This window comes from Odocoileus virginianus, chromosome 34, assembly GCF_023699985.2.
Source record: "Odocoileus virginianus isolate 20LAN1187 ecotype Illinois chromosome 34, Ovbor_1.2, whole genome shotgun sequence".
NCBI classification, from domain to species: Eukaryota; Metazoa; Chordata; class Mammalia; order Artiodactyla; family Cervidae; genus Odocoileus; species Odocoileus virginianus.
Genome location: NC_069707.1, coordinates 25,180,405 through 25,207,670, shown reverse-complemented (window position 1 = coordinate 25,207,670; position 27,266 = coordinate 25,180,405). Strand labels below are relative to the sequence as shown.

The window sequence follows — 27,266 nt, the reverse complement described above, 5'->3', positions numbered from 1 at the left end:
ACCATCCCTTCCCCATGTCAGTTCTCTTCATGAGGAATGCCATATGTCTTTTTCTTTTTTTAACTATTACTTATTAGTTTTCTCTTATTTATCAAAGTGTCTCCTACAATACTGACTATTACCAGGCTTTAGAGAATGAAGATATTTTAGAATAATGCATATAATCAAAATCTCCAATGATCAAATGGCTGTAAAACACTTCAAAGAATTTTCCCTTGGAGAAGTTTTCTGAAGACCTGGTCTTTCACTAAGAGACTCAGAAAGTATTTTGTAGGCCTGTCTGTAAAATAGTTTCTGTGATTTTTATTTTCCCCTCATGATGGGAAGAAAATAAAAATGCAATATGCAATAACAAAAAGGAAAAAAAAAGATTGCTAGAGGTATTGTGATAAAATTCCAACATTCAAATTCATACTTAGTTACATAGCTGTTTTTCTATCAGGTTTACATTTCACATCTATGTGTGCAGTACTGTAGTTTAGGCATCTTTGTGAAAAATTTGTACTTGTTCAGAAGAAACTAGCTTTCATAGAGATGTCACTGGGAAATGTTACTTTTTATTGCTTGGACTATTTAGGATTTTATATGTGTAAAGTGCTATACAATCCCCATCAGTGGTTATTCCTATAAATAATTTCATGACTTGGTTTATTATTGCTATATCCATTTTATGGATGGTAATATAGAGGAATGGATTACAGGAAAGCTGAAATTAGATCCTACAATCACAAAAGTTTCCTAGACTATTGTTTAAACTGTAGACTGCAAATGTGTCTCCTTGTGTTAAATATCTGATTTAAAAAAATGAAATATGTGGGGACTTGGCATCTCTGGAGCTGTGTCTGGGTTTGTTAAAGGAAAAATGAAGAGATGTGAGTCAATTACATAATATTATAGGGAGAAAAATCCCTCTTAGTAAAGGAAACCGTGGGTCCTGTTGGCCCAATGGTCTTCCCTGGCACGATGAAGTCTGCTGGAACATTGCTCAACTCGAGTTTGTTTTCATAAACATCACTATCCTATCCATCATGGTACCAGAAATAGCTGCCTTGCACATTCTTCTTGTAATTATAATTCCAGTCCTGAAAATGTGTCCCTTAGATTCTTAAAGGTCATCTTAAGATTACACTGCTGGGAACTTAGAGAACGAGGTTTGGATAAGAAAGTCTGTCTCTAGAAAACATCCATTGAATTGAGTGGAGGTATTTTAACCATCTTGTTCTGCTTGCCTCTGGCTATGAGCATTGGCTTTAGAAACTTTATTCTAAAGGGAATGAGCTGGTGGGATCAGTATGTATTCACAAGTAGAAGGTGGTACGGATCCTCCATACCCTTGTATCAGACGGTGTGGTCCCAGAGGCTCACAATAAGATTGGCCTCTCACTTCAGTGGGGCTTTTGCCAGGCTCTCAGTTGATATAGGGCCCTCAATTTTTCCTCTCTATGGGAGACAAGCCCTCATGTGTCCAAGTCTTGTGAAACCCATTTTGTTCTTCTGACCACTAGAACAGTAAGATAATGATATCAAGTTTGTCCTAATTTGTTATAACAGCAGCAGGAAACTAGTATAATCTATTTTGCCTTCATGGACTTTTTCCTCCCTTAAAAGAAATGTTAAAAATTATTTTATGACTATGTTAATACAAAGATGAATGTATTAATATTAGAAATCGAAACATTCTTTGTCTTAACAGTTTCCTTTCTCTCCTGATTTTAAAAGAAATTGGAACATTTTCATAGGTACCTAAAAGCATCCTGGGCTCTGGGCATAGGGCCAAGTGTGCCTATGGGACAGGTGGGCTCTCACTATAGGTGTGTGTGCATGCTCAGTCATGTCTGACTCTTTGTGACCCCATGGACTGTAGCCTGCCAGCCTCCTCTGTTATATTCTCCAGGCAAGAATACTGGAGTGGGTAGCCATTCCCTTCTCCAGGGAATCTTCCTGATCCAGGGATTGGATCCGGGTCTCCTTCACTACCGGCAGATTCTTTACAGTCTGAGACATCAGGCCTCTCTATCCGAATCTTCCCCATCATTCACCCACTTAGTACAGCCAAGTACATGCCAACTGAGGGATTTCAGAGATACTGGCTTCTTGCTCTGTTTTCTCACCTCTTTGTGTTTGAATGAGGGGATGTTTCCCATTGGCCAGGATACGTATTTCAAGCAGGAGAATGTTATTCAAAGTGCCTCTCAAGTCCCATGACATCAGTATACACAATAAACACACAATACCCTCACTGTACACACAGCAAACACACAGCAAATACTGGTTGAGTGAAGAACTGTGACAAGACTTGTCTTTGAGTCCTGTTTCCTGGAATGTTTTGCCTGATCAATTTACCCTTCTTTAGTTTTGTTGCAAATAAGAGATTATGGTTAAAATTTGACAACAGATGGGGGTATCTTTTATGTTTAATTAGCATCCACTGTTTGCAAGACATTTTCACGTTCGTCATCTCTTTTGATGACCTGTAAAGAAATTTATGATTTTAGGACAAAAATATTTTTATCATGAACTTATATAAAAATGTTGGGCTTCCCTGGTGGTCCAGTGGTTAAGAATCTGCCTTGCAATGCAGGGGACACCAGTTCAATCCCTGGTCCAGGAAGATCCCACATACCACAGGGCAGCTGAGCCTGTGGACCGGCGCTCTGGGGCCCGCGAGTCACAGCTGCTGAGCCTAAGTGCTGACATTACTGAAGCCCAGGTGCCTGGAGCCCATGTCAGCAACAAAAGAAGTCACCGCAACGAGAAGCCTGTGCACCATGAGAGAGTGGTGCCCGCTTGCCACAACTTGGGAAAGCCTGTGCATAGCAATGAAGACCCAGTGCAGGCAAAAATAAATGAATAAACATTAAAAAAATTTTAATAGTGACAGCGGTTTTCCTTTTAGATAAGTTATTTATCACTTATAATCCTAAGAAAGAATACTTAGATATCTGACTTTGGTCACTTTATAATTTGGCCTCTGTGCTCACAGGAAAGCAAAAATGCAGAAAAACATTTGTACTCCTTAGTCATATATATTGCTTCCCACCCTTTGTGAAAAATGATACATCACAAGCTGATGATGATAAGCATTAATGCTGTGAATTGGAAATTACAACCTACCTCATTAACTGTTTTCACTTCTCTGACAATTAGAAGCCAGAAAGGCATAATTTCTAGCTTAAAAGCAAAGTTAGATTGAGGGAAGTTCAGAGACAGGCTGAGGCAATCTGCAGCTATAGGGCCTCAATGCTTATGGAGCTCACAGGAGTAAATGTAGCCACGTTCCTGCGTTATGATCCTAATTCAGGATCTGCAGAGTCTATGCTAATTTGTCACTGTTCTGGAAAAGGCTACATGGAAAAAGATTTGTTTCTAGAGATTTTCAGGAAAGTAGCCAATTCAAACTGCTCAATGCTGTGACATCATTTCTGGCTGGTAGCAAGTTCTTTCTGTTATCATGGGGTTGGCTTGAGAATGAAGAAGAATGTCTTCATACCGACTGTTTCCTTTTTTTTTTTTCAAATTTCAGACTATTTATTAATCAGTGTAAACCCCAACAGAATACACCAACATGATTTCATGTATTTAGAGGTGAAATATTTCCTGATTAAGTGGAAAATTGTGCGGACAGCTTCTGGAAGACCTTCATTCTAAGCAGCTTTATAGTGAAATACTTCATTTAGAAGTCTGGACCTTCTTTATTCAGTTTTCTGTAATCTACATTCACTGAGTAGAACTTGTACTGATCATTAGGACCCAGCTGATTCCAGGGTTCTGGGTTATTCTTTCTGGCCCACGTGACATTGTGATTGAACAAGGCCAGAGGCGAGAGATGCAGTGTTGTTCCAGTACCCCGTGCTCCAGTAAATATGAAGGGGGATCAAGCTACGATGCTTCTTGACCTGACCGATGATCTGCTGGGGCATGCGGCCTCAAGTCCAAATAGAGAGAAAAACTAATCTGCAAGGTCCAGGATTAAACAGACTCAGATACTGTTTGTGAGTTCATATGTGCTCCCCACACATACGTGTATGTGCACATTCACATATATACACCAGCACCCACATCTTTAGATCTGCCTTCCACACCAAATGTATGAACTTATTCACAAGCCTTCCAGTGTCCTCGTCAGACCAGTTCAGTCCAGCTCTGGAGCAACAGGTAAGATAGATGGATCAGTTCAGTTCAGTTCAGTCGCTCAGTCATGTCTGACTCTTTGCGACCCCATGAATCGCAGCACGCCAGGCCTCCCTGTCCATCACCAACTCCCGGAGTTTACTCAAACTCATGTCCATCGAGTCGGTAATGCCATCCAACCATCTCATCCTCTGTCGTCCCCTTCTCCTCCTGCCCTCAATCCCTCCCAGCATCAGGGTCTTTTCCAATGAGTCAACTCTTTGCATGAGGTGGCCAAAGTATTGGAGTTTCAGTTTCAGCATCAGTCCTTCCAATGAATACCCAGGACTGATCTCCTTTAGGATGGACTGGTTGGATCTCCTTACATTCCATCAAATTAATTCCTCATTTCACACTTGAAGTTTTGACAGGATGTCCATCTTGAGAATCCTTTGGACAACAAGGAAACCAAACCATTCAATGCTAAGGAAATCAACCCTGAACATTCACTGGAAGGACTGATGCTGAAACTGAAACTCCAATACTTTGGCCACCTCATGAGAAGAGTTGACTCATTGGAAAAGACCCTGATGCTGGGAAAGATTGAGGGCAGGAGGAGAAGGGGACGACAGAGGATGAGATGGTTGGATGGCATCATTGACTCAATGGACATGAGTTTAAGCAAACTCTGGGACATAGTGAAGAACAAGGAAGCCTAGTGTACTGCAGTCCATCGGGTCAGACAAGGCTTAGCAACTGAACAATAGCTGGCCTCCAACTGTAAGAAGCCCTTGTACTCTGTTCAAGGGCAACCAAAGGAAGCAGATGACTCCAGCATTAAGAAAATCGAGTGGCTGTTCCAAGATCCTCCCTTCCATTATCCTCCCATCTTGATGCCTTCCCAGCCTGCCTATGGTTAGGCGCCTTTTAGAAAGTTACCCTCATTCAAGTTACACCCTGCCACACCTCCAGGCCCCAGGATGCTTGTGTCTGAGTTCCCAGCAGTCTTAAAGCCTTGCCAAGAGCAGACAGAGACATCCCGCTGAGCCCTGGGTGGAGAGAAAGCCTGGAGTTGCACAACAGTGACCCACTTGGCACAGGGCTGAGCCATCCTGACGGGCCCTAGGGACTGCTTCCCTATCCACGTCCTCTGGGATGGTCCCTTAGAGAACTCTCACAAACACACTCACCCAGCCACAGTCGGGGGACATCAACAGAAACCCATGGAAACAAGGCCCTGCCCTGTGGCATTCTGAGTCAGCTCCATAGTGTGATTTATCAGCCGCCTAAAAAAAGAAAATACTGCTAGGACTGGGCTGGGACCATGAGGTATAAAGGTGTCCTGGAGTTGAAAAAAACAGGGGCGGGTCTAAATCTCCCCCCCTCCCCCGGCCCCCCTTTCCTGCCAGAGAAAATTATTCCAGCGTAAACATCTCTCTTTAGAGTATCTTTGTGCAAGGAAAACTACTTTATTACTCAACATTAGTGACACTCACTTTGAACCTTAATTCTGAAAACCACAGAATTTAAAAAATGCTGTAAATAGCTGACATGAGTGTTCTTCCCCGGCTTTCAAAGGAATTGTTTTTGTAATTACTGAGCAGGGTGAAGCTGAATTGTCCCCCACAACCTTTACCCTTCCACCCCCACCTCCCCCCCAACACACATAGTAAACAGGAGAGGGTAGTGAGATAGCTCAACTCAAAAACATTCATCATATTCAGATGAATTTATAGTGGAAAAGTTTCAGTGCATTCCTAATGCTTTAAAAAAAAATCTTTTATGTTTTAAGTAGTTAGGTCTCTATTCTAGTTGTGAGTACAAATAAATGCCTGACATAGGGTGTAAGCCGAATTCCAAAATGTAGCAAAAACAGTGCCTGCATATTTGGCAGGAATTGAAACCAGTTCAGGTCAGTGTCTGTTTCTGTCCAAAGAAGAGTTTCTGCATTTACACCGGGCTAGGAAAACAACATAGGAAGACCTGGGGAACAACAAGTAATACTGTCAGCTTCAGTGCCCGGCTGGCCAGAGGAGAATGTTGAGAGCAAGTCTGGAATCACGGCTTAAGCTCCAGGTTGCGTTGGCATAAGGTTTGGGGTAGGGGGTGGGGGGGCAGTGAGCAAGAGAAAGAGAGGGGCTGGGATGCATTGTTGTAGCAAAATTGCCTTCTCCCGTCTCAGGCTCTCACCTTGCAAATCACCCTCTCTTAGCAAAAGCACATCTTACTTGTTAACTCCTCCCCTGCTCGCTAACCTTTTCAATCATCCCCCTTCTTCATTTCAGAATGGCCTTCGGAACAAAGCAGCGTTTTAAAGCCTTTCCCACTAAAAGTTCGCCCCTCCCCCCCTTTAAAGAGGCAGTGTGGGGGTGATTTTCTTTTCTGTCTTTTTTTTTTTTTTTAATTTGTTTTTCTGCAGTCTCCTCTCCTGAAGCTGTCATTGTTTGGAGGTTGATGGATATTTCTTCAGAGATACCATCATATCGCTTGTTATTGTAACACTTATTGGTGATAAAGTTCAGCCTAAAAATTAAGCAGCTGCAATGTAGCAGCACAAATTAGTTTAATGTAAGCAGTCAGGAGCAGCTGGCTGGCTCAGGACTCGAATTTAGCTGTGGGGGGAAGGGTTCTGTGACGCTGACAGTGTTTTTTCCTCTACATAAACATTTTTGGCTCTTGCTGCTTTTGTGCTGATCATGTGACAGTGTCCCTAGGCAGATAATTTATTTCTGTGGCTTTCATGAGCAATCATTAACCTTCAGACATTGAGTTTGCTTTTTTTTTGCTTTGTGGCATTTGTTATTATTATTATTATTATTTTTGTATACTAACTAATTCAGAAAGTGTCAGGAGAAAATTACAACCAATTTATAATGGACTGCAATGCATAATACTTATGTTTCTATTAAAGCAGGCCTTGCTTACAAGACCATTCTCATAGTTTAGTTGGTGTTCGTGGATCAGAATAATTGTTTTCAGTGTGGCTGTTGTGGGGACAGCTCCCTCTGTCTCCTTCCGCTTGCAGGGCTGCTGCAAGCTGGACTCTCAGAGATTGGATTTAGAGATCACCTCCGGTGGTCTTCACTAACTCCCTAGGAGGCTGGAACCCCAAGAGCCTCCGCCGAGCTGGGAACCAGGCTTCTGGAGTGGGAGGTGGACTAGCTCGATTCCATCTTCCTTCAACTGACACCCCAGCCTTCTGTAAACAGTGTGGCCATTTGTAGTCAGTCACTGGAGCTAGAATACACTGAGGTTGAAAAACAAAGGAAATCAGAAACTGTGTCCTGCGTAAATCTGTGGGGGTGGCAGGGGACAGAAATACATTTCTGACATCTGCTAATCATGCCCACCTGTTTTCTGAGTTTAGCTGTTGTATCCTCCTTGGATCTGTTTGTATTGCTCAGCCATTTCTGCCAACCAGTAATTCAGGAGTAAAACGCCCAGGGTCACTCCTTGGTGTCCATCATACTCGATATCTTCAGCCACTTGCAGCGTGCCGATTATCTCGTGGGTATTGTGTGGGCCCTCTTAGATATTCATTTATTCATTCTCTCATGGTGCAGGGTTGGTGGGGGAAATACTCAGGACTACTTGCACAGAGGGATTTGATAAAGTGTATTTATAAACCCCAATGGATTGTGTTCAGTGCGAAATAAGAAGAAGCAACTTGTCTTTCTTACTTGTTCAAAAGATTTCAGTGATAAGAGCTGTTCTTAATTGATCCTAATATTTTGTAAGAATAGATGTATAGGTCTTATTTAGGCCGCAGCATGAAAATTCCATTCTTCTAAATGAATGATTCAAGAGCTCAAAACAGAGAAAATTGATGCTGTCATTTTTTAAAACATTTTGAGGCAGCATCAATGAGCTAGGTATTTCATAGGCCGAACGTGAGGAAGAGCTTGAGCAAATGATAGAAAGGAGGATGCCAAAGTGCTTGGGTCATCTTCGATGTTGCATGAAAATGACTGAATGGGTCCCATAGGTGTAATTAATGTGGGTGGGTACAAAGCTGTCCCCTGGCTGAGGTGGGGGGTGGGGCTGAGGGAGTGGGCAGAATCTGGCATCTTCTTTGTCCTTACCCCAAAGAGAGAGATTTCTTTCCCAAACATAGGTCCCTCATGTTCTGGGCTTTTCCCAAGTCTTTTTAGTATTTCTTGTTCACTGATTCCACCCCACATGATTGGCAGGACTGCATTATGACTTTGGTGCTTTATCTAGAAAGTAATTCCCTCACTAAGCTAAGGACTTTTGCCTTCAAAGACCCCTTCCTCTGCATTGATAATCATGATTTAGGACCGTGTTGATATAAAGATGCGTACAACATGGGGTGGGTTCATTTTTATGTATTCATTATTTTTATGTCATTTTTCTCTTCCAATTTGAAAAGCGATGAAAATATTTTTACGGACCACTGAAAGTATCTTAGACCCCGGGCCCTGTGCGTCCCCTGCCTAATGTAGACGTTGGCTGCAAGGGTAGGCACAAGCACATAGCTGATCTTTGCCCAAAGGGAAGAAAACGTAGGTGAAGGAACCAAGTTTACAAGTGAGAAATGCCACAGGGGTAGCCCTTCCCTCAGATGAAAGCGTTCACAGTTTTATTTCCAAACACTCCTTTGTCACAGGCTCCAGGGCGGTGTTTATCTCCTGAGGATGAGGCTCACCTGGGGGGTGCTCTTACCTGCTCGCTGTGTTGAACTCTTTTCCAGCCCATCTTGCTCTGTTTAGCCCTGTATGCCTTATCTGAACCAATATGCCCTCAAACCCCATTCTAGAATGCACTCTCCTGTGTTGTATTGCTCATCCCTTCACTACAAGCCTTGCTCACCAGGATCACAGCATCCTACCATGATCTCTGTCTGTGCAGCCTTCCCCCTTGTATGGACCCCGCAGGACTGTTTCTGAGACCCTCCTCTTTGAGTCACCTCACCTTTGTTACTCCCATTTCAGCCTTGTCGTTTTACCCTTTGAAAGCCTCTTAACCTTCTGCTACTTCAGCCCTACCTCTCAATTTATCTCTAAGTGATCTTGGATTTTATTTTTATTTTAGTTGGAGGATAATTACTTTACAGTGTCGTGTCGGTTTCTTCCATACAGCCACGTGAATCAGCTCTAAGTATGCATATATCCCCTCCCTCTTGAGCATCCCTCCCCCCTCCCCTCAATCTCACCACCCTGGCATCTCATCCCTCTAGGTCATCACAGAGCTAGTGGGAAGTTGCTATATAAAACATGATAATTTACTCTGTAGCACCAGTTTTCTTATCACTACAAAATAGATTGGTAGCACTAGTGGTAAAAAACCTGCCTGCCAGTGGAGAAGACTTAAGAGATATGGGTTTGATCCCTGGGTTTGGAAGATCCTCTGGAGGAGGGCACGGCATTCCACTCCAGTATTTTTGCCTGGAGAATTCCATGGACAGCGGAGCCTGGCAGGCTAGAGTCCACAGGGACACAGAGTTGGACACAGCTGAAGCAATTTAGCATGGCACGGCATAAAATAGATTAGTAATAGCCAACTATGTATTAAGTAGGGGCTTCCCTTGTGGCTCAGATGGTAAAGAATCTGCAGTTCAGGTGACCTGGATTCGATCCCTGGGTTGGGAAGATCCCCTGGAGAAGGAAATGGCAGCCCACTCTAGTATCCTTGCCTGGAAAATCCCATGGACAGAGGAGCCTGGTGGACTACAGTCTGTGGGGTTGCAAAAGAGTCAGACAGGGCTGAGCAACTAAACAGCAAATGTATGGAGTATGCACAGTGGGCCAGGGATTGTGCTAAGGAATTTGCTTAGTGATTGGTGTGCATTCTCCCTTTTAATCAGATTGAAAGATCTAAGCAATAGATATGTGCTTTCATTAATCTCATTGTATAGATGGGGAAACCAAGGCATAAAGAGATTTAGTAACTTAAAGTTTCCCATAGTGAATGGGACATCAGGATTACAGCCCTGGCAGTTAGATCCTGGAACATTAGTCTCAGTCATTATTGCTATGCTCCTATGCTATTTGTAACACCTGCCTCATAGAATTATTGGGATTCACTTTCATACTGAGCAGTATGAAAAGGCAAAATGATAGGATACTGAAAGATAAACTCCCCAGGTCAGTAGGTGCCCAATATGTTACTGGAGATCAGTGGAGAAATAACTCCAGAAAAAATGAAGAGATGGAGCCAAAGCAAAAACAACACCCAGTTGTGGATGTGACTGTTGATGGAAGTGAAGTCTGACGCTGTAAAAAGCAGTATTGCATAGGAAGCTGGAATGTTAGGTCCATGAATCAAGGCAAATTGGAAGTGGTCAAATAGGAGATGGCAAGAGTGAACATTGACTTTTTAGGAATCAGCAAATTAAAATGGACTGGAATGGGTGAATTTAACTCAGATGACCATTATATCTACTACTGTGGGCAAGAATACCTTAGAAGAAATGGAATAGCCATCACAGTCAACAAAAGAGTCTGAAATGCAGTACTTGGATATAATCTCAAAAACGACAGAATGATCTCTGTTTTCAAGGCAAACCATTCAATATCACAGTAGTCCAAGTCTATGCCCCAACCAGTAATGCTGAAGAAGCTGAGGTTGAACGGTTCTATGAAGACCTACAAGACCTTCTAGAACTAACACCGAAAAAAGATGTCCTTACCTTGAGGGGACTAGAATGCATAAGTAGGAAGTCAAGAGAAACCTGGAGTAACGGGCAAGTTTGGCCTTGGTGTACAGAATGAAGCAGGGCAAAGGCTAACAGAGTTTTGCCAAGAGAATGCACTGGTCATAGCAAACACCCTCTTCCAACAACACAAGAGGAGACTCTACATATGGGCATCACCAGATGGTCAATACTGAAATCAGATTGATTATATTCTTTTCAGTCAAAGATGGAAAATCTCTATACAGTCAGCAAAAACAAGACTGGGAGCTGACTGTGGCTCAGATCAAGAATTCCTTATTGCCAAATTCAGACTTATATTGAAGAAAGTAAGGAAAACCACTAGACCATTCAGGTATGATCTAAATCAAATCCCTTATGATTATACAGTGGAAGTGAGAAGTAGATTCAAGGGATTAGATCTGATAGAATGAGTGCCTGAAGCACTATGGATAGAGGTTGGTGACATTGTACAGGAGGCAGTGATCAAGACCATCCCCAAGAAAAAGGAATGTAAAAAGGCAAAATGGTTGTCTGAGGAGGCCTTAAAAATAGCTGAGAAAAGAAAAGATGCAAAAGGCAAAGGAGAATAGGAAAGATATACCCATTTGAATGCAGAGTTTCAAAGAATAGCAAGGAGAGATAAAAAAGCCGTCCTCAGTGATCAGTGGAAAGAAATAGAGGAAAACAATAAAATGAGAAAGACTAGAGATCTCTTCAAGAAAATGAGAGATACCAAGGGAACATATCATGCAAAGATGGGCTCAATAAAGGACAGAAATGGTAGGAACCTAACAGAAGCAGAAGATATTAAGAAGAGGTGGCAAGAATACACAGAAGAACTGTACAAAAAAGATTTTCATGACCCACATAACCACGATGGTGTGAACACTTACCTAGAGCCAGACATCCTGAAATGTGAAGTCAAGTGGGCCTTAGAAAGCATCACTAGGAACAAAGCTAGTGGAGTTGATGGAATTCCAGTTGAGCTAGTTCAGATTCTAAAAGATGATGCTGTGAAAGTGCTGCACTCAATGTGCCAGCAAATTTGGAAAACTCAGCAGTGGCCACGGGACTGGAAAAGGTCAGCTATCATTCCAATCCCAAAGAAAGGCAATGCCAAAGAATGTTCAAACTACTGTCACAATTGTACTCATCTCACACGCTAGCAAAATAATGCTAAAAATTTTCCAAGCCAGGCTTCAACAGTATGTAAACCGTGAACTTCCAGATGTTCAAGCTGGATTTAGAAAAGGCAGAGGAGCCAGAGATCAAATTGCCAACATCCGTTGGATCATCAAAAAAACAAGAGAGTTCCAGAAAAACATCTATTTCTGCTTTATTGACTATGCCAAAGCCTTTAACTGTGTGGATCACAACAAACTGGAAAATTCTTAAAGATAAGGGAATACCAGACCACCTGACCTGGCTCCTGAGAAATTTGTATGCAGGTCAACAAGTAACAGTTAGAACTGGACATGGAAAAACAGACTGGTTCCAAATTGGAAAAGGAATATGTCAAGGCTGTATATTGTCACCCTGCTTATTTAAGTTATATGCAGAGCACAGCATGAGAAATGCTAGGCTGGATGAAGCACAAGCTGGAATCAAAATTGCCAGGAGAGGTATCAATAACCTCAGATATGCAGATGACACAACACTTATGGTAGAAAGCGAAGAACTAAAGAGCCTCTTGATGAAAGTGAAAGAGGAGAGTGAAAAAGTTGGCTTAAAGCTCAACATTCAGAAAACTAAGATCATGGCATCTGGTCCCATCATTTCATGGCACATAGATGGGGAAACAATGGAAACAGGGCGAGACTTTAATTTTTTGGCCCCTAGAATTACTGCAGGTGGTGACAGCAGCCATGAAATTAAAAGATACTTGCTCCTTGAAAGAAAAGCTATGACCAAGCTAGATAGCATATTAAAAAGCAGAGACATTACTTTGCCAACAAAGTTTTGTCTAGTCAAAGCTATGGTTTTTCCAGTGGTCATGTATGGATGTGAGAGTTGGACTGTAAAGGAAACTAAGTGCCGAATTGATGCTTTTGAACTGTGGTGTTGGAGAAGACTCTTGAGAGTTCCTTGGACTGCAAGGAGATCCAACCAGTCCATCCTAAAGGAAATCAGTCCTGAATGTTCATTGGAAAGACTGATGCTGAAGCTGAACCTCGGATACTTTGGCCACCTGATGTGAAGAACTGACTCATTGGTAAAGACCCTGTTGCTGGGTCAGATTGAAGGCAGGGGGAGAAGGGGATGACAGAAGATGAATTGGTTTGATGGCATCACCAACCTGATGGACATGAGTTAGAGTAAGCTCCAGGAGTTGATGATGGACAGGGAAGCCTGGCATGCTGCAGTCCATGGGGTCGCACAGAACTGAACACAACTGAGTGACTGAATGGAACTTTTTAGCAAATATCTATTTCACATCTCCTGTGTGTTGATACATGCTCTCAAGAATCTCCTGTCTCTGCTCAGGAGACAGGTCTAGAGAAAGGTCAGCAGACCTAGAAGAATTGAAAGTGCTGGATCACATGTAGTAAGAACTTCTCAGGGAGAAAAAGAAGATAAGTTAATCAGAGGTTGGGAACGGATGGGAGGGTAGCTGGGAAGGCTTTTTAGAGAAAAAAAAGTTTAGACCTTCAAGCAGGGATACATTGTAGATAATAGAGAAAAAAGGGAGGGAGTTTCCTGGTCAAAGCAAAGGTTAGGCGGGAGGCCAGGTATTTTTCTGGTTTCAACCATAAGCTTTAACATAGTCAATACCTGGCAGTTACAGTTTTGCCTGGAAACTTCTGCCCTTCTTTCAATGGCTAGTTATCAAATTATAATTACTTTAGCAGGTAGAGAATGAGATCAGGATGAGATTCACATAAGATTAAGGAGAGTAAGTCAGAGTGAGATCATTTATTCATTCACTTATTCATTTTTCATCATTCCTTACTGAATACTATATTCTGAGTAGTATAGGAAACTTCCTGCAGATCACACATGAAAAGACAGTTCCTGTTCTCAAAGTCTTATAGGGCAAAGAGATAGGAAAATATAAACAATTACCACTGATAATTACCATTATCAAGGCCCTTAGCAAAGTATGCAACAAATGCAGAGGCTACCCTGAGCAAGGACCTCCCTTCTCTCCCTGTCTTTGGATCAGAGAACACCTTAGTTGGAGGTGCCATTTGAGTTGTGGCTCAAAAAATGAGTAGGTGTCATCGACTTAAAAAGGTAAGGAAAAGGTGTCCCAGGCAGAGAGATCAACATATGGAAAAGAGAGCCTGACAATGCAGAGACCTCCAACAGTTTGTTATCACAGGAACTTCAAGTGCTTCCTTGGAATCTGGAGACAAGGTGTGGCTGCAGGCACAGTGTGATCTCAGAGGAGAAGTGTTGAGCAGGGGAGGTTCCCACAGTCCGTTCACAGGGGCAGTGGAGGAGGGGTAACTAGGAGGTGAAAGATGGAAGTGAAAAGACAAGTTAGGAGCTCATGGTGATCTTTTTGGTGTTAGATGAGGACATGCCTCACCGGTAAAGAACCCGCCTGTCCATGCAGAGAGGCAGGAGATACGGGATTGATCCCTGTGTTATTGTTCAGTCGCTCAGTTGTGCCCAACTCTTTGTGACCCCACGGACTGCAGCATGCCAGGCTTCTCTGTCCTTTACCATCTCCTAGAGCTTGCTCAAACTCACGTCCATTGAGTTGGCTCTGTCATCCCCTTCTCCTCCTGCCTTCTATCTTTTCCAGCATCAGGGTCTTTTCCAATGAGTCAGCTCTTTGCATCAGGTGACCAAAGTATTGGCGGTTCAGCTTCAGCATCAGTCCTTCCAATGAATATTCAGGGTTGATTTCCTTTAAGGTTGACTGGTTTGATCTCCTTGTTGTCCAAGTGACTCTCAAGAGTCTTCTCCAACACCACAGTTCAAAGGCATCAGTTCTTCGGTGCTCAGTCTTTTTTATTGTCCAGCTCTCACATCCATACATGACTACTGGAAAAATCATAGCTTTGACTAGACGGACCTTTGTTGGCAAAGTAATGTCTCTTTTTAATATGGCATCCAAGTTTGCCATTACTTTTCTTCCAAGGAGCAAGCATCTTTTATTTTTCGTGGCTGCAGTCACCATCTGCAGTGATTTTTGGAGCCCAAGAAAATAAAGTCTGTCACCATTTCCATTGTTTCCCCATTTACTTGCCATGACGTGGTGAGACCGGATGCCAAGATCTTCATTTCTTGAATGTTGAGTTTTAATCCAGCTTTTTCATTCTCCTTTCTCACCTTCATCAAGAGGCTCTTTATTTCATCTTCACTTTCTGCCGTAAGAGTGGTGTCATTTTCGTATCTGAGGTTATTGATATTTCTCCCTGCAATCCTGATGCCAGCTTGTGCTTCATCCAACCCAGTTTTCTAATGATATACTCTGCATATAAGTTAAACAAGCAGGGTGACAGCCTTAAATAGCCTTGACGTACTCCTTTTCCAATTTTGAACCAGTCTGTTGTTCCATGTCCAATTCTAACTGTTGCTTCTTGACCTGCATACACGTTTTGCAGGAGGTAGGTAAGGTGGTCTGATATTCCCATCTCTTTAAGAATTGTCCACAGTTTGTTGTGATCTACACAGTCAGACTTTAGCATAGTCAATGAAGCAAAAGTAGATGGTTTTCTGGACATTGATAGCTTTTTCGATTCCTGGGTGAGGAAGATGCCCTGAAGGAGGGCATGGCAACCCACTCCAGTGTTCTTGCTTGGCGAACTCCATGGACAGAGGATCCTGGCGGGCTACAGCCCATAGAATCAGACAGAGTTGGCCACAGCTGAAGCAACTGAGCAGTCATGCACCCACACAAAGAGAGAATGGCAGCAGTCACTCCGCTTATTAACCGTAGTTCTGTTCTATGATGTTGCTACAATCACTGAATTAGGGGAAATACAGGGTTATGTTCATGTGAGCTTTTGGTCATGACATTTTCATTAGCTGTTTAATACATATCCTTGTTATAGGTGTGTTTCTATTTAAAGACACTGTGTTGGTCAGAGTTCTCCAAAGAATATATATTAATACATATGTATATAGAGAATATATATGCACTACATATATAATTATATATATACACACACACTATATATTGTGCTTCCCAGGTGGCTCAGTGGGTAAAGAGTCAACCTGCAATGCAGGAGATGTGGGAGCGCTGGGTTCTATCCCTGAGTTGGGATCATCCCCTGGAGGAGAGCACAGCAACCCTCTCTAGTCTTCTTGCTGGAGAATCTCCCATGGACAGAGGAGCCTGGCAGGCTATAGTCCATGGAATCGCTAAGAATTGGACATGACTGAGTGACTGAGTGTGCACGCATACTATAATGTATATGGAATATATGTGTGCTAAGTCACTTCAGTCATGCCTGACTCTTTGTGACCCTGTGGACTGTAGCCCACCAGGCTCTTTTGTCTGTGGGATTCTCCAGGCAAGAATACTGGAGTGGGTTGCCGTTTCCTCCTCCAAGGTATCTTCCCATCCCAAGAACCGAATCCTTGTCTCTTATGTCCCCTGCATTGGCAGGCGTGTTCTTTACCACTACTGCCACCTGGAAAGTTCATATAGAATATATATACTAACATATTAAATATATATATATGTATATATATATATAAATTTATTACAAGGAATTAGTGCATGTGATTACAGAGGCTGAGAAGTTTCATGAGTTGCCATAAGCAAGCTGAAAATTCAGGAAAGTTGGTGGTGTAATTCCAGTCTGAGTCCAAAAGCCTGAAAACCTGGGGAACTGATGGTGTAAATCCCAGTCCAGGAGTAGAAGTCCTAACTCAAGGCAGGCAAGAGGAACAAGTGACAAATCCCTCCTTCTTCTTCCTTTTGTTCTATGTAGGTCCTCAAAGGAGTGAGTGATGCCTGCTCACACTGGGGAAGGCAATCTACCTGACTGATTCAAATGCAAATTGCATCAGAAACCACCTCACAGACACACCCCCAAATAATGTTTAATCTAGGCACCCCAAGGAGCAGTAAAATTGACACATAAAATTAACCGCCACAGACACCTTGTTCAACATATATTGTTGGTTCCTAACACTGATCTTGAAGCCAGTAACAATAGAACTCCTGCCTGAACAAGGTGTATCTGACACAGCTATTTTCTCTGTCAGCACGTCTCTGTCCTCTTATGCTTAGGGACACTAGACAGCCCTTCAGTGGTCTTCATTTTGAAAGTGAAATCCTAAACAAACACACAAAAACATGGAAAAGGTGGCTCCAAACAGACTACACAAAGATCACTTGTTTACTATAGGAGACCCTTAACCAGAAGGCAGAGCGCTGCCTCGATCCCCCTCACTGGGAATGTGGGGTCCAGCCCTTCAAGTTCTTCTCCACTCGTCACACATCTGTGAATGACCAGGGAACATCGTGTGTATTGATTTGAGGATTACAAATAAATTATAACGAGCAGGCAAATGAATAATAAACTCATTGAATAATGAGGATGGATTGCATTCTTTTACGATTAGAAAAATTTTGTTTATGGCATGCCTTTAAGACATGAAAGTCAAGTGAGTTGCTGGATTAGAAAACAGGTACTTGAGACACATTAGTATTTAAACGGCTGAACTATGCTGACTGTGTAAGAGACTGTTATGGGCTGTAGGAGATTGTTTTCGTCGTGTTTCAGCACATGCATGATGTTAGGATGAAGAGGGATGGTGTCTGTTGTGAGCTCAGGGGCAGGGCTGGCTGAATATGTCAGACACTGGAGGAACTCTGGATCTTCGTGAGGTGGGCTTCTATCTGTATTACTGCCCTCTCTGTCCCACCGTGGAATTGAACATAAGTTGGGCTCTGGGTGACGTCCCAGAGAGGGACCCAGGAGACTGGATTCCAGATCTTCACAGTTCAAGTCACTTTCAGGGTTAATGCTTCAAGGAGGTGTAAAGTCTCATGGGAGGGGATCTGAAGTTGACTGAGAGCTCTGATAAGAATTCATGCCCCACCCTTTGTGTTGCTGGGTTTTTTTTTTTTTTAATATACCATCTTATCCTTTTTTTAAAAAAATTTATTTGGCTGCCTCTAGTCTTAGTCGTGGCACATGGGATCTAGTTGCCTGATCAGGGATCAAACCCCGGCCCCTCGTGTGAGGAGCATGGAGTCTTAACTGTGCTCCACTTTGCTTATCATGCAACATTTAAACCCGAGGTTTTTAGATTCTGTGGAGGGATTTACTGAAGGGAAGGGAAGATGCCGACCTTGGGAAAAGGGCTGGATGATGCCTTGCACAATTGAACACCAGCTGGAGAGAAGCCCCTCTGCTTTCTGCTGTTATGCTTGGGTTTCACTGAATGACTCCATCTGAAAGCCACCGCTGTGCCCTGTGAGCAGTAGCAGAAGCTCATGTATTGCCCTGGGTCCCCAAGAACATCTGAGAGAGACCAGGAGACCACATTTGAAATACAAAAGTTGAGTTGCTTTACCAGAGGTAAACATAGTGCCGAAATCTTGCATGTGCAGCAATTTCTGGAAATCAACTCCCTGCCTTCTCAGATACAAATCTCTTGAAAGCATGAAGTGAAGCATGAATCCAAATAAAAATTGTTTTTCAAATAAGTATTAGGTAACACCCAGTGGGGGCGGATAGTTATTCCACCATGCAATGCACATGTGTGGTTCAGTGTTTCACTATTAGAAGAAGGAAGCTTAGAGAGATATTATAAATATTTACTATACTCTATTAAATTTAGGGTAAACAGGTACCTCCACCAAAGGGTGATTTTTTTTTTTTTTTAAGGAAAAAAATGATAGCCATCACAAAAGAATCCTCTTTCGTTTATTTTATGGCTAAGGTGTTAGTTGTTCAGTCATGTCTGACTGTTTGTGACCCCATGGGCTATAACCTGCCAGGCTTCTCTGTCTGTGGAATTCCCCAGGGGATCATCCCGACCTGGGGACTGGTCCCTGGTCTCCTGCTTTGCAGGCAGATTCCTTACCATTTCAGTCACTGGGGAAGGCTAAAGGATGGCTTTATTTAAATAAATAACCCGTTATGATTCAGGAGGGAGGCAGGTGGAATCCACGGGGTAAGGCATGGCACTTGGTCTTGGCACTGCCCTTGTTTGCTCTTAGACATCAGAAGTCACTTCTCTGGCACTTACTCTGAATATAAAGAGCACATGGCAGCAGCGTCTATCCCTTGTTCTCACCATGGACGGTCATGAATCATGGTAAATGTGTGGCGTTCTTGAGAAAGGTTTGCTTCTAGTGCAAGCCTACCCAGGAGTAGTTATTGAGTCCACAAGCGTATGTAGAGCTGTGGCTAGAACTGAATTGAGTCACTAAAAAATGCAAGACATTTAGATTCCTGGGATTATCTGATCATTGTAAAATGTGGTAAAAAATGGTAAGAAAACAGCTGCTAAGACTTTCCTGACTTCAGAGAACCTGATAATGTACATGAAAGAGGGTGTTCAAGTTCTTTGGAGTTCTCTTTCTCTGTTTTCTGTGGTAAACTATTCTCTTTTGCTCTTTCTGCTTCCTTCCCCTGGTTTTCCACTTCCTCCATCCAATATCTTTTTTTTTCTTTACTCTTTTCTCTCTTACTCATGAGTGTGTGGAATCCACACTTAAATACTCAACATATAGAGAGGCTGAGGAGTCCATTGATGGGCTTTTATTGGGAATGACAGAATGATTATACTACAATGTTGTAGTTGCCCAAAGCAGAGAGGCTTTGCCATTCCACAGTTTAGCTGATTAAGGAAGAGTGGGTATGGAGGGTTGTTTCCGAAGAGATAACAAACAAAACTCCAAAATGAATGCCATCTGAGATGCCAAGCCATTGTATGAGTCTACTATCAAAGTCACAACACTCAGGAAATTCCCAGATAGTGTGGTTTTCATTATAAGTATTCGTATTATTTTTGAAATGTATGGGGTACATGTGATAAAGTCCACACGTAAAACTGGCTCTCTTGTGATTTGGTGAATGAGATCTGCTAAATTAAGAAGTTTGATTGAAACATAAACAGTAGGTAAGTGCAAAAAAAAAACAAAAACAGTTACTGAGTTGAGACAAACAGTAGTTTGTAAATAATTGAGTGAAATAATACTTGGATTTGTTTTTAAAGTAATGTGGAATTATTTTTGATGAATTAATTTAATTTTAAATATAATTTAGTTTACTTCACTTCTTAAAAAAAAAAAAACAAACTTCAAGGTTTCAAGTTCCTGTATTCAGCCCCTTCAAATGTTCATGTGTTATAGATATGTTATGAATATCCCCTCATATTTTCTGTCTTCTTTCAAGGCTCCTTTCTGGGGTCAAGGCCTCTTTTCACACATTCCGAACTTTGCGGGCAGGCTAATCCTCTCCCATAAGGAACCCTGAACTTTGTGGGAGCAGCTACATCTCCAGCTAAAGCACATCTGCAGTCATGTGCTATTTCCTGTCAGGAGGCCCTCTTTGAATTTCATGGCCCCTTCTGGGGCCATTGTCTTATCTCCCCATGCCAGCCCCTTCCCAGCACTTGCCCCTCTTCGTAGCATTGTCTGTTGGTCTCTTCTGGCTGAACTGTAAGCTCTAAGAGAACTAACACCATCTTGTTCACCCTGTACTCTTAACACTTACCATGACAGTTGATCCTTGAGTGGAATGAATATTTCACTAGTCAACCAAAAATATGTTTTATTAAATTGTTTCTGAAGTAAACACATTTTTAAAAATTTGCATGTCAATTTTTCAATCAAATTTATCTTTGAATTGCATTCCAAATGCAAATGGTTCTGTCCATTTGCCAGTGTTAACACTGAGAAGTTCTTCCTTTTCCAGCCATCAGTGTTGTTGGCCAGCTCCTACTCATCCTTTCTATTTCAGCTTGAACTCTGCCTTTTTTCCCCTGGCATCTCCCTCTCTCCTCTTGCCCACCCAATCTGAAACAACTTCCCAGAAAATAATCACTCATCATACCCTTTATTTTCCCCACATCATGTATCAAAAGTATAAATGATAGATTTTTTTTTCTTATGGTTTGTCTCTTCTACTAGATTGTAAGTTATGTGAGGGTAAAAAAATTATATATTTAGTCAGTATTATATTCTTAGCACCTAGTACACAGTCTCGCACATACCAAGTATGCAATAAATCTTCTCTTTTTTTTTTAATATTTTCTGTTGTATAAAAGGTACTGTAGGAATACATAGAAAAATAAGATATTGTCTTTAGCCTTAAGGGGATTCTAGTATTTCTGATGCCTTCAGGTTGAAAAAGACACATAGTGTATGAGATAAGGAGGAATGAAAAGGTCCAGAGATTGTGTATGGGAATATTTTCTCACCATAAAATATTTAATTGTTGTACATTTATGAAACATTGATTAAGAAAATTCATAAAACTATATATTTATTCATTAATGCTATTAAATAAGTTTATAAATTGTGAATCAGAGTATTACATTATTTTGAGGGATAGTAGTATATATGGCAAGAGATATATACTATCAATTTTTGCTAAATTTAAAGTTTTGTAGCTACATACAGATATCAAATCTCTTGCAATAACAGCTCCAGGGTCCCCAAACTTTGATTGCTGGGTGTCTAGGGAATAATGCCAAGAGGCAAGAAAAATCCCAGAGTTGGCTGAAAGGATACCTATTCAGTGATTTGCCGATTTTTAGCCCTTGTGGCATTTAAGAAGGCCCCTAAGTTTGGGATTGTTTTTACAATTTCATCTTTCTCTTCAATACTATCTGTATTAATTTACTCCTTAAATAACCAGCAGTTGCTCTGACATGCGTTTAGTGATGACCATGTTTAGTTAAGAAGACACTGTTCTCTCTTTGTTTTAAGCTGTGATAGACAGTTTGGAAATAAACACTTGAATGTACAACAAGCTACAGCATTGTGTAATAGGTAGAAGCAAAACCCATAAATAATCAAATGAATGCATAAATATTTACAGAGTTTCACTGCTTAGGGAATTGAAATAAAAAGAAATACTATCACCCTTCTTTTAAAATTTTAGTCAGTAAGCCTTCAGGTAAAGCAAAGACCTTCTAGGCAATAAAACTGAAGTAACAACTAACACTTATCATGGGCTAAAATATGCCGGGTGTCATCCTAAGTGATTTATAGGTATTAATTCATTTAATCTTTATGTTAACTATAGTGGATGCTGTGGTGTGTCAAACAAAATCTTCCCCCAAAGGACTAAGACATTCATTCCCTCATTTCCTGAAGTGTTGTCCTGCTGACAGCTTTTAGCTAAATCTCTGCCTAGAAATTGCCCTTGGTAGAAAGCATCTGCTTTGCCCAAGGCTGCATACCTTTCCAGGGATAAGTAAAAGTGTTAGTCATTTAGTTGTGTCTGACTCTTTGGGACCCCATGGACTGTAGCCCGCCAGACTCCTCTGTCCATGGAATTCTCCAGGCAAGAGTACTGGAGTGGGTAGCCATTCCCTTCTCCAGGGGATCTTCCCGATTCAGGGATCGAACCCGGGTCTCCTGCCTTGCAGGCAGGTTCTTTACCATCTGAGCCACCAGGGAAGCCCTGCATCCAGTGATTGGTCAGTTTCACAAAGATCTGGCTAGCTTGCCTCAGTTCAGGGTATCTCTGCAGGACCATTCCAGCTTCAGCTCTTCTGTGGGACCAGTGAGCCTCTGTTGCGGCTGTTTCCCAGTTCAGCGTCATCCTCTCTTCCAACTGGCTGCCCGCACTGCCTTTCTGATGTTTCCCCTCAGAGAACTCTATACACATTTCTATTTCAGAGTCTATTTCCTCGGAAACTGGAAGATAATCATACCAACTTTGTTATTTTTTTTTCAACTTCATTATTATTCTCATTTTATAGGTAAGGAAACTGAGGCACAGAGCTGGGGAATCACCCATATTTACTTGGTCAGGATTCAGACCCCACTTCCCTAGCTCCAGAATGAATGCTTGCAGCCACTGTGCTCTGCCTTAAAGTAGGACGAGGAAGACAGATGGGCTCTGCCCGTTGTGACTCTGCCCTCCTCTCAGGTGTAATCACACTGTGTCCTCTCGTCTCCTCCTGTTTCAGTCAGACTGGCCTTCCTTCAATCCCTTTTACTGGCCACGAATGAGTGAGTGAATTACTAAGGGTACAGGCAGTAGGTTGGAATATTAGAATCTAGGCTGGAGATGATTAGAATCTGGGGAGAGGATTTGACTGCAGCAAAGAGAAGAAAGAATGAAATGTAACTGATATTATGGTTCTTAAGTAATAATTTATGAAATGTAAATCTGAAGTTCTCAGCTTGGGGGTAAAACATCTTGTGCTCAGCACAGTATTAAGTTCTTATTGTGAGGCATACAGGAAATAATGTCTGCATCCTTTGGAATTTTGTAATCATTTGGGGAAGAGAAAAACACTATATAAGGAAGAACAAAAGAATATCAGAGGGTAATATGTAATCAAGAGCAAGATACTGTGACATTTTCTAAATATATTTATGAGAGTACGTAGATGAAATTAAGAAACGAACTGCACAAAATATTGAGATGGAGTTAATTACTCAAAGGTTAGTGTTGAGTTTATGTTGTATTTTCATATGTTGAAAGGAGACAGAAGATTATTCTTGACAGAGGAAACAGATGGAAATCATGTGAAGAGAGTCATTGTCTCATTTAATCTCATAACATTTCCCTGAGATGAGTGTTATGATCAGGATTTATGAGAAAGTTGAGGTGCAGAGAGGTGAAGTAACTTGCTGGCGCAAGCCAGGTTGGGGAGCCAGGCGCTGAAGCTAGACAAGCTGCTTTCTGAGTGCATGACCTTGGCCGCCACCTTTGGGGGCACAAGGTTTGTGGTGACGTAGTAGATCAGGTAGGCCGGGTGATGAGCTCTCAAATTTGCAACCTGGGACAGTTTAGAAAGATCCATTAGGTAATCAGAGACCTTCATGATCAGGGAAAGCAGGCACTTGAAAGTGAAACTGGTAGGCATTTTGGTTCGGCTCTAGTCATTATTGGAAGAGTTGCTTACTCATTTTATGACTCACTTTCCTCTATTAGAAAATGGAAATAACAAAATTTAACTTTTTGAATTGTAGTGAGGATTGTATATAATGTATGTGAAGCAATTTGTATGGCACTTGGTATGGTTGTTGTGGGTACTCTGCTAATGGATGATAGTTGTTGTTTTAGTGTAGATTATTAAACCTGAGTGGAAATTTCTGGAAAAGATGGAATCATAGGGCAAAATACTGAAAATGGAATTTTAAGGAGACAGAGATGGCTACATGGGGCATGGTGGGCTAAAAAAAGGATGGGATGGAGGAGCTGGGTGTGGGTAAATTATCATGATTTAGGATTTTCCAGTAATATAAGGACAAGAGTGGGGACTGGGGGCAGTGGTGGTGGAAACATATAGGAAGGAGTGGAGCTGAGGAGGAAGGTTTGATAAGATTCAGTACCTAGAAGCAAGAGAAGAAGCAGTGAAAACAGCTAGATGATCTGGAGATCAAAAGGCTTAGAGAAAGGAAATACTATAGAGGAAAAAATGGGGAAACTGAGGGAGAAGTAGCTCTTGGGTACATGGTGATAAATTCTGATGTTGAAATAAAGAGAGCTAAGATTTATGAAAAAGATTGAGAGGAATTTAAACAGTGAAATTAAAATAGTTTTTTAAGCCAATGATTCCATTGATTTTGGTCTTGTGAAGATGGGATTTCTGGTTGTAGCTTTTCTGCTAAACTTTTGAGGAAAAGAGAACCAAGAAATATGGCTGCCTGATCTAGTGCCATCATTGTATAATAGGGGCTGAAGTCATAGGAATGTATAAGACTGGGTATACAAAGAAAAGCAATGAGATAGATTCACATATGTAGATCATGTAAGGGGTAGATCCTTATGTGATCCTTTCCTATGTGGATTTCATGGTATTCTTCCTCTGAAGCCTACAGTTCTAGGACCGACTCCATGATTTTTTAGGTTTTTCACTTTTGGGGGTGATTTTAGAATAAAATTTCAAGGCCATTGTGCTTCTTCTGTTCTTTTGCTTTAAGAGCAACAGGATAGAATGCCTTGCAACACCACAGGATTCAGGAGAACTATTTCTGTTTTTCCAGAGGGCTTAATAAGGAAGCAACTTATTCTCTCTGAGGAAAATGACACTTCACAGAGGCCAAATATATTTCTGTAAATTGTAAAGGATAATAATATTGTTCCAATTAAGCACTTCATGCTCACAGTATAGAGGCCAATTTGACCTTATACAAATAGGACAGAAGGAGAAAAAACATGCAATTGTCAAAAATGCTCTCACCTGAAAGATAAATGTCACAAATAGGAGTTGCCAAAAAAATTCTAGAGAAACTAGAAGCATCATTTAATTTTTTCAAAGCGATGGCTAGATGAATTCATAAATTGAGAAACTATAGGGAGCTGGAATCAGGGAATTTGAAAGTATCAGCCATGCTGAGCCAAGGAGACTCTAGAATTTCTTATTTTCCAATAACAAAGCCTAAAGCCCTTGGGCAAGCAGCCCTATAAAATTTTTTTATTATCAGTTCATCGGATGAAGTTAACTCAACACTTAAAATGTATTTGTTTTACTGTTGGTTATGGCTTCTAGAAGGTTTCCCCAGAATTTACCTGCTCTAAAAATGGTCAAGGCCAGGTGCTAATTAAGGTCCACGTTTTTCCCTTTCTTGCAGACTTCTCAAGAAAGATGGAGAACAAAAACCCCAAAAGAAGCCTTTGCTTAGTTCATCTGTGAGCCGTAGTGTTGTCTGTTTATGTGTTTTTAAAATATACAGTGAAAAATTCTTTCTACAGTCACTGAAATATCTCAGAGGTGGGAAAGATGAGGAACTCACCACTGTACTTAAAATTCAGTTAGCTTGACTGCAGGCTTGGCATAAGATTAGCTTGTGTAGTGATCTTTTTCTCTCCTTATAAGCTCAAATTTTATTCTCAAGCATTAATGTAAATGTTCACACTGAAGGATCAATAAATGCCCTGGAAATTTTTTTTTTTTTAATTAAAGAAATGTTTCTTCTTTAAAGAAAGAAACGTACTTGGGAAAGAAATACAGTACAATTTCATATCCATTGTCAGGCATATTCTCATGCTACCTGTGATTCTTTTGGAACAATTTCTCATTGAAGATTCCCAGTTTCTATTCTGTAAGAGGAACCAGAGATCAAATTGCCAGCATTCACTGGATCATAGAGAAAGTCCAGAAAAACATCTACCTCTGTTTCATCAACTATGCCAAAGCCTTTGACTGTGTGGATCATAATAAACTGTGGAAAGCTCTTGAAGAGATGGGAATACCAGACCTGGGAATACCAGGTCTCCTGAGAAACCTGTATGAGGGTCAGGAAGCAATAGTTAGAACACTGTATGGAACAACTGATTGGCTCAAGATTAAGGAAGGAGTATGACTAGGCTCTCTATTGTCACCCTGTTTGTTTAATCTGAATGCTGAGCACATCATGAGAAATGCTAGGCTGGATGAATTACAAGCTGAAAGCAAGATAGGCAGGAAAAACATCAACAACGTCAGATATGTGGATGATGCCACTCTAATGGCAGAAAGCGAAGAGGAACTAAAGAGCCTTTTGATGAGGGTGAAGGAGGAGAGTGAAAGAGCCAGCTTAAAACTGAATATTAAAAAATCTAAGATCATGTCATCTGGCTCCATTACTTCAAGGCAAACAGAAGGGGAAAAGGTGAAAGTAATGACAGATTTCCTCTTCTTGGGGTCCAAAATCACTGTGGATGGTGACTGTGGCCACGAAATCAGAAGATGTTTGCTTCTTGGCAGGAAAGCTATGACAAACCTAGACAGTGTGCTGAAAGCAGAGACATTGCTGCTGCTGCTAAGTCGCTTCAGTCGTGTCCGACTCTGTGCGACCCCACACACAGACATTACTCTGCTGGCAAAGGTCCATCTAGTCAAGGCTATGGGCTTCCCTCTTAGCTCAGTTGGTAAAGAATCTGCCTGCAAAGCAGGAGACCTGGGTTTGATTCCTGGGTTGGGAAGATCCCCTGGAGAAGGAAATGGCAACCCACTCCAGTATTCTTGCCTGGAGAATCCCAGGGATGGAGGAGCCTGGCAGGCTACTGTTCATGGGATCACAAGAGTTGGACAAAATTTAGCGGCTAAACCACCACTGTGGTCTTCCCAGTGGTCACTCACGGTTGTGAGAGTTGGATCATAAAGAAGGCAGAGTGCTGAAGAATTGATCCCTTTGAACTGTGGTGCTAGAGAAGACTCTTGAAAGTCCCTTGGACAGCAAGGAGATCAAACCAGTCAATCTTAAGGGTAATCAATCCTGAATACTTGTTGGAAGGACTGAGGCTGAAGCTGAAACTCCATTATTTTGGTCATCTGATGTGAAGAGCTGACTCATTGGAAAAGTCTCCAATATTGGAAAAGATTGAGGGCAGAAGGAGAAGAGAGCATCAGAGGATGAGATGGCTGGATGGCATCCCTGATGTAGTGAACATGAACTTGGGCAGACTTTGGG

The 27,266-nt window shown here is 41.6% G+C and overlaps 1 pseudogene; it reads right to left on the bottom strand.

The window, feature by feature from the left end:
* Positions 1 to 3,673: 3,673 nt before the first annotated feature.
* LOC110150882 (cytochrome c oxidase subunit NDUFA4 pseudogene) lies at positions 3,674 to 3,920 on the bottom strand (annotated as a pseudogene).
* Between the last annotated feature and the right edge of the window lie 23,346 nt (positions 3,921 to 27,266).